Here is an 8,730-nt window from a genome sequence, read left to right as displayed (position 1 = left end):
AATCAGTTTGTTTATTTTGTGTTCTGTCAGGAGTGTTTTATATTTTGAGCGTTAGATGAGCGGTAGCATTGTACATACATGGTTAAATCCATTATACACTTTCGGAACAGGAAAAACAAAGATTTACAAATAACTAACAGGGTTTACAGAATGAAAAGGTGAAAGACTTCTCTTGAAATTTTATTCCATGAAATACTTTACTTTTTGAGAAAACATTAAAACAATTATCAATTCTCGATAGTGAGAATAACGGATTTATTTTAAAAACATGTCATGACACGGCGAAACGTGCGGAAACAAGGGTGGGTTTCCCGTTATTTTCTCCCGACTCCGATTACCGATTGAGCCTCATTTTCACAAGTTTGTTATTTTATATATAAGTTGTGATACACGGAAGTGTGGGCCTTTTGACAATACTGTTTACCGAAAGTGTCCAATTGTTTTAAGCATTTCAATATCTGTGTTGAATTGAAACACGTGCAAACTGCCTGTTATTTTGTTCGAACTTGGGCCATTTTCGAGGCTTAACATAATTGAGAACCTGCATCACTGAAATGGTCACGTCTTCCTCTTCCTTTCTAATGCAGCCTTCACCATAATTGAAGTTGCGCTGCCAGACACACCGTTTACCAGAATAGGGTCTTTTTACTTTACAGTTTTATAACAATACACGGGACCTACAGCTTTACGTCCCGTCCGAAGGGCGAAACAATGGTTAAGTGACTTGCTTAAGGACACAAATGTTACGACTTGAACTCGAACACACACACTCTGCTTATCAGATACACCAGACCTTGAGTTTGGTGCCACCGTTTGTTGAACTTGTTTAAAAAGTGTTTCGAAGACTTTTGCAAGCATAATATTGAGTTGTATATTGAGTTATACGAGAAAATGCGTATTACGTTTCTTGTTGGTTTGCGTACGGTAGGAGTACCATAATTTGCATGGTCTGATAATTTATTTGTTTTCTATATGATTGAAGCACTTAATCCCACGAGTGGGTTGGTCTTCTAGAAAAACCAGTTCGGTGCCAACGCAAGTCCACAAACAACAGTTTTGCTTAGAAAAGTAGGACGGGTTGGTCTCCGTTGTGAAGTCAAGGATTGTCTTAATAGATTCTGCGACCACCGCTTCTGCTTATTGAGTTATTGTATTGAAAAGAACAATACATGCTTCTGAAAGTCACGTTCGCGCCCACCTTTCCCGACAATAAAAGTTTATTAAATAAAATTTCAACGCGTGATACTAAAGAACACAACCACCTGTAACGTCACGTTTCAATCATCCCCTGCAATTCAGGAAAAGTGGGGGGGGGGGGGAGGACAGAGCCAAACCTTGAAGACATCGCAAAGAAAATTAGAATACATCGATTGAAGGCACTGGACACGCTTGGTAATTCGTAGAAGACTATTATTCTCACTTTGATGTGTCACAACAGAAAACAACAAACCTGCGAACATTTTGCCTTAATTCTTCATCGAATTCGCGAGAAAATAATGAAAGAGGTCACCCTTGTTGCATTACTTTGTGTGCTTTCAGATGCATTATTTGAGGCTTCAGTATTAAGAGAGAATTTACCTCTTTATCAAAAACTTCGTCAGTTTAGAGAGGGAGCTGTTTCTCACAATGTGTAATACTATCAACAGCTCTCCATTGCCAGTCATCAAGTCAGTTGTTATGTTGACAATTATTTTGAGTAATTACCAATAGCTTCCGGTGCCTTTTGAAGCCAAGCCTCTCGCAATAAGTTGTTTCTGCTAGCAAGTCTTCAACATAAAAGTAAGTTGATTAATCAAGCCCCAAGCAACCTTGACGCTGCCGCCAAGAAAGTTTGATTACGTGGGAACGTGTCCATGCCTCCATTTGTCATCCCATAATGGGGTCTCGTTTTAGATAATTGAAACCAATATGGTTGGCGACTGCCGCTTGTGAATGGGCACCTTTCAAAATTAGTAGTTTCTGTTAAGTAAAGGTCATATTATTTGAAACGTGTAATTTAGGATAATTTCCAGGCCCAACCTTGACGCTTTCAAAATTAGTAGTTTCTGTTTAAGTAAAGGTCATATTATTTTAAACGCGTAAATTAGGCTAATTTCCAGGCCCAACCTTGACGCTTTCACCCAGAAATTAGATTACATTGCTGATAAAACCCCCGTTCTCCCTGCATGGCACGGTCGAACTTTTGTCAAGACCTTCGTGGCTTCGCCTATTCAGGCTTAACCGCTGCCATGATTCCAAACGGGGCGTATTCGCGCATGCGTACTCCTCGAACGAACACGTCCTTTAAGGAATTGCGGTTGGCACCGCACTGTTGTTTTTTAGGCCACTGAGAACGTATAACTAAAACCACCAGCCGACGATGTCACCAAACTCTTTCTGACTTAGGATGACGTTTAGGACGCATTTAACTCTTCCTAACTCGAGTTAGGATTAATCCTAGCGTATCGTGAAATCGGCTGAACAAGAAACCGCTAGCACGTCTCGTACACGTATTGCAGAATAGTTATCTTTTCGGTTTCGGCGACTTCAACCAAATATGGATGCGACAGTAAAAATCTTATCGCGTAATATTGTTTCCCTCATTCTGGCTCTCACTTTGGTCGTGATGTGCTACGTTCTGCCCCTGAATGGAGAAATGTGTTCTACAATGACCTCTGCAGGTGATGGAGAAAACTTTGCGGCTTTGCAGAAAAGAGCATTCTCCAATTTCAGATCAACCTGTCGCAGAGAGTCACCCATACAGAGTGAGTCAACCATACAGAGTGAGTCAACCACACAGAGTGAGTCAACCATACAGAGTGAGTCAACCATACACAGTGAGTCAACCATACAGAGTGAGTCAACCATACAGAGTGAGTCACCCATACAGAGTGAGTCAACCACACAGAGTGACTCAACCATACAGAGTGACTCAACCATACAGAGTGAGTCAACCACACAGAGTGAGTCAACCATACAGAGTGAGTCAACCATACACAGTGAGTCAACCATACAGAGTGAGTCAACCATACAGAGTGAGTCACCCATACAGAGTGAGTCAACCACACAGAGTGACTCAACCATACAGAGTGACTCAACCATACAGAGTGAGTCAACCATACAGAGTGAGTCAACCACACAGAGTGAGTCAATTATACAGAGTGAGTCAACCACGCAGAGTGAGTCAACTATACAAAGTGAGTCAACCATACAGAGTCAGTCAACCAAACAGAGCGAGTCATGTTTTTTTTTAATGTCTTTATCCCAATAAAATGGCAATACAATCTAATGTTATATGATTACATTGCTTGTTACTAAGTAGAAGTTGTTATGCGAACAGTTTATTACCAATAGTGCCCAGTGCCTTTAAACCAAGCGGAAAACCATGATGCATCCTAATCAGATAATGTGTTACCCAATGTTTTTTAAATTGTAAAACAAAACATTTGTCTTTGTATACACTTAGAATTGTTTTGACCGACTGTTATTAGCAACTTGTTTTATTTAATAGATGTCAATGAGTGACTTCTGGGACGCTAGGTGGCGGCAGACTTACCAGTTAAACCCATTGTCTTCGGTAATGTGCGCATACTCAGAAGTACGTATAGCATTGGACATTTACCCAGTAAGTCTGCTGCCACCTAGCGTTCCAAGGTCTCCCTTTGAAACTGGTAGGTTAGAAATCCTTTTATTATTCTGACTTTTCACCCAACAATGCATGTTGCACTTTATTCCCAATTTGTGGATTATCATGTATCTAACTCTTCTTTGTTTCAGCAGCAACAATTCCGGACACTTCACCTTGTGCTCAAAATACGCATCGGTTTCCCATCATGGAGCTCAAACTGCCGATGACGTCACCAGTGCGACTAAATTTTACAACCAACGCAAATCTTAAAGTCTACTTTTCAACCAGTTATGGTACATACATGTATATGCAAAACTTTCTGTACCTAGTAGGTAAGTTCAGACATGTAGGGAACCCAAGTGCGCCCTCAATGTTCATAATTTTAGATTCACTCTCTTTTCCTTGTGGCCTTAATATCTGACGTCACACTTCGAGGCTCGTGAATAACGCCAGAAACCGGCATCAAAAACTGACGAGTGGTTTAACCTTTGACCTCATTATTTTCACATAAAAATACGCAGTCAAATTCTATTGCGGACTTGAGAGCAGTGTACTGTTTATAGGGCATAATTATTGGGTGCACGTTTATCCAACATCATTGTATCCAATGGTATCACTGGAGACCTGTCTCGCGGGACTATTTTCCCTGTTGCACGAGAGAGCACCGTAACTCTCCCAGTTACAACCGACCTCATGCAAATCATTTGACATCCAAAGATGGTCACGAAAACACAAAGAAATTAAACCAACAAGACAAAGTGTACAAGCCAAGGATAAATTCACCACCGTCTTCTGTCAAATGTCCGTTGAACAATATTGAAGTTGCAATGGTCCATGAAAAGCGTTTAAAACCATTTGTGATAAAATGCATATTATGGTAGTTAGAAAGGTGTTTTAAAAGTAGACTATAATGATCCACACAAACATGCCTCGAAATTTGCGTGGTTTTACTTTTTCTTTGCGAAAAAACGCGGTCGGCCATTTTGAGTCGGAAACTTGACTCCACAAAATGGCGTGCTGTGTTATAGTTCACGACGTATTAAAAAAAACATGCAATTTCGACGGCTACAAACTCTTTTCATCGACCAACTCGCCCGAACAAAGGCAACGTGTCCCTTTTGAGTAATGTTATGTTATTGTTAATGGCTTTATAATTACTTTTCATTTAAACTTTGACCGCAGATCTGGACCCAAAGTGGGCTGCCATTTCCACTAAGGATATTCCCTACCCAGAGTTGACAGAAATCCAGTCTATTAGAAACACATACCTCCCGGGACCAGTCGTGATCACATACGATAACGGTCACTTCGAGGTGGCATTCCAAGGGAAGCCAAACTCTACCCTAACCTATGACATACCGACTTCGCCTCCGACCAGCTGGTTTGTTGCTTTTGCAATCTACCCGTCCGGGAGTGAAGTTATTTTCACTGAGCCATGTATTGATGATTTCGATCCAGACGTCATGCCTCAAATAGGCTAAACAAACGATTGGGGGAAAATATATTATGCAAACTAGAAAGACGTAAAGTTATAGTTTTCCCATCGCCCTCAACATCATTTTCATTTCAATCAAAAGTATATTTATTTATTAACTTAGTTCAAAACAGTTAAGTTTCTGTCGTTTTGGTTTCCTTTGAAAGTTCTGCACCCGATATAGTTATACATATAGTTGCCATTTATTATTAGGTGATCATTATTAACTGGCAGTGGGTCAATTTTCCTTACAAGAAACAACAAACGTGTACAAAATATTAAGTTGGTTATCTTTCGTCATTTATTTTGTTGACTTAACATTAAGTAACAAATGGGACGCTTGGTGGCAGCAGACTTAAGGCCCGGTCACACAGGCCCCGAAAACGAGAACGAAAACGATAACGATAACGATACAAATGCACGCCCTCGATTGGTTGAATAAGTGTGGGCGTATTCTGCGTGGATCAATTCAACCAATCGCGTGCGTGCATTTTTATAGTTCTCGTTTTCGTTATCGGGGCCTGTGTGACCGGGCCTTTACCAGGTAAAATCCACTGTTCTCAGAACTAAGGCCGTGTCCGAAACGGCGACTTCGGCTACAGCTACGGCTAGATCGCGCGCGTCTGCCTATTCTTCAACACTGGTAGACGCGCTGATCTAGACGTAGCTGTAGCCGAAGTCGTCGTTTCGGACACGGCCTGAAGTAAACAATAGACCTTTTCGCAAATACCGGGGCGCGCGCGTAAAGCTTGGATTTAGATGCATTGTGGTCTAGCTGGTAGCAAAATTTGATTCATGTCTATCCCACAATGCAACTCATTCAACAGTCTGCGCTTGCGCATTGGTATTTGCGATAAGGTCTATGGACATTTTACCTGGTAAGTCTGCTGCCACCTATCGTTCAAAAGTCTCATGTTACTGGGTAACTAATGGACACAAATATGTCTAGAAAATAGCTTGGCAAGTAAAAAGTCGTCATTAGATGTACACATTTTTGGGATGTATAATTTGATTTTGTGTTAGAAAATAGTTGGCGTTTTGCTCCTCTGCATAAAGTATAGTGGTGTTTAATATACGCGCCTTTAAAAGTGAACTTAATTTTAGGATATTGAATCATTTACTGGGGAGCCGAAAACACACATTATTTTAGACAATAGCTAAACATAAAAATTTACATGATTCAGTGTAAACTTGAAATGCACATTATATTTATTTGAAGTATGTATAAAGTTTTGTGGTAGAAAATATTTGGCCCTCAGCTCATACTATAGTAGTGGTGTTTTCACGACCTTAAATGTACCTTTTCAGGCGGATAATACACAGCATGTCACTCAATCGTAAAAAAAAAAAAAAAAATAGCGGTCAATGTACACAAGTAATGAAAGACAATGGACAATATTGGTAAATGTCAAAGACCAGTCTTCTCACTTGGTGTATCTCAACATGCAAAAAATAACAAACCTGTGAAAATTTTAGCTCGATTGGTCGTTGGAGTTGCGAGATAACTATGAAAGAACAAAAAACACCAATGTCACACAAAATGTGTGCTTTCATGCTTGATTTTGAGTAATTGCCAATAGTGTCCACTGCCTTTAAATATTTATAATTTGAATTATGTTGTAGTGAATTTTGTCCCTTTCGCTCCTCAGCAGAAAGTAAGGGTGTTTCCACGCCCCTAAAACCTTCATCGGAAAAGCTGTAAAGATTTAGCTGTAAAAGTTTAGATGTAAAATGTGTTGTGAAATATACACAAAAACTACTATACAATAGCCCTACCTTTGATGGTGTATTAAGATTTATCAAGCATATCCTCTGAGAGACCTACTTTAACGAAAACGGCAAGAACTTGGCTCAATTTCATAGAGCTGCTGAGCACAAAAATTTGCTTAGCATGAAATGTGTTCCCTAATAAAAACAGGATTACCAACCAAATTTCCACGTGATTTTAAGGATGCGTGAACAACAGCTGAATACAAGTTTAAACAAGCAATGCAACAAATGGAAATTTGGTTGGTAATCCTGTTTTTTTTAAAGGCAGTGGACACTATTGGTGATTGTCAAAGACTAACCTTCACAGTTGGTGTATCTCAACATACCCACAAAATAACTAACCTGTGAAAATTTGAGCTCAATCGGTCATCAAAGTTGCGAGATAATAATGAAAGAAGAAAACACCCTTGTCACACGTGTTGTGTGCGTTTAGATGGTTGATTTCGAGACCTCAAGTTCTAAACCTGAGGTCTCGAAATCAAATTCGTGGAAAATTACTTCTTTCTAGAGAACTATGGCACTTCAGAGGAAGCTGTTTCTCACAATGTTTTATACTATCAACCTCTCCCCATTACTCTTCACCAAGAAAGGTTTTATGCTAATAATCATTTTGAGTAACTACCAATAGTGTCCACTGCCTTTAAGGGAAGAAATTTCAAGTTAAGAAAATATTTGTGCTTAGCAGCTCTATGAAATTGGGCCCAGTTCTTTTCAGAAATCTATTTAACATTTGTTTTCAACCTTTAAGGAAATTGAGTTCGGATTTAAAATGTGTAAAAACAAAATCCTTTCCGGTTCTTTCCAGACAAAATTTATTCACAACAAGCCAAACTACGTCATTGCTTACGTTGTCATTGATGAGCCCTAGCCGCTAGTGTTGCAGTGTTGAAAATAAAGTGGCAGTTTGACGCACGCCGTCAACGGCAGAGGTGATCCTACTTTATAAAACCTTGAGGTTAGGGCTTTTCTCTTTAATCGATACTTATAAGAAACCGATAAGTGAAAACCCATAACATTTACAAAAAAGTGGAACAAACCGTTACAAACAATTTTAAATAGAATTCCTTTGAAAAAAAGTATCATCAAGTACTTCTTTAAGGCATTTTTAATCGATTTATAATTAAAGAGATTTTAGTTTAAAGTAATCAGATTTATTCTGTTCAATTAAAAAAAAAAATAGTAAATTGTAATATAAGCACAATCTTTAATAAAGCACACAAATTAAATACTGTACTTTGGTCATTATTCTGTCAGGAGTGTTGCATAACACTAAGAATGAGAGCAGTGTTCATTCATTATGAAGCATCTCGTTACCTTTGTTTAAAGACACTGGACACTATTGGTAATTGTCAAAGACTAGCCTTCCCACTTGGTGTATCTCAACATAAACATAAAGTAACAAACCTGTGAAAATTTGAGCTCAATCGGTCATCGAACTTGAAAGATAACAATGAAACAAACAACCTTGTCACACGTAGTTGTGTGCGTTTATTAGATGGTTGATTTCGAGACCTCATTTTAAGTCTTAATCTGAGGTCTCGAAATCACATTCGTGGAAAATTACCTTTCTCGAAAAATACATTACTTCAGAGGGAGCCGTTTCTCACAATGTTTCATACCATCAACCTCTCCCCATTACTCGTCACCAAGTGAGGTTTTATGCTGATAATTATTTTGAGTTATTAACAATAGTATCCGCTGCCTTTAACATTAACCAAGTTGCAAAGAGTGCGTTGTTTGTTTGATATTTGCACCATTTTTTATTGGAATAAGTATTTTTTGAGATTCATCAAATTTGAAGATAAAGTTGAGAGTATGAAATATAATGCGAAAAGAGCCTCTCATAATTAAGGGAATCAATGTGTAGTGAAGAGGTTTT

Source organism: Asterias amurensis, chromosome 17 (assembly GCF_032118995.1).
Source record: "Asterias amurensis chromosome 17, ASM3211899v1".
NCBI lineage: Eukaryota > Metazoa > Echinodermata > Asteroidea > Forcipulatida > Asteriidae > Asterias > Asterias amurensis.
The sequence above is the reverse complement of the archived record's forward strand: the minus strand, read 5'-3'. Positions refer to the sequence as shown.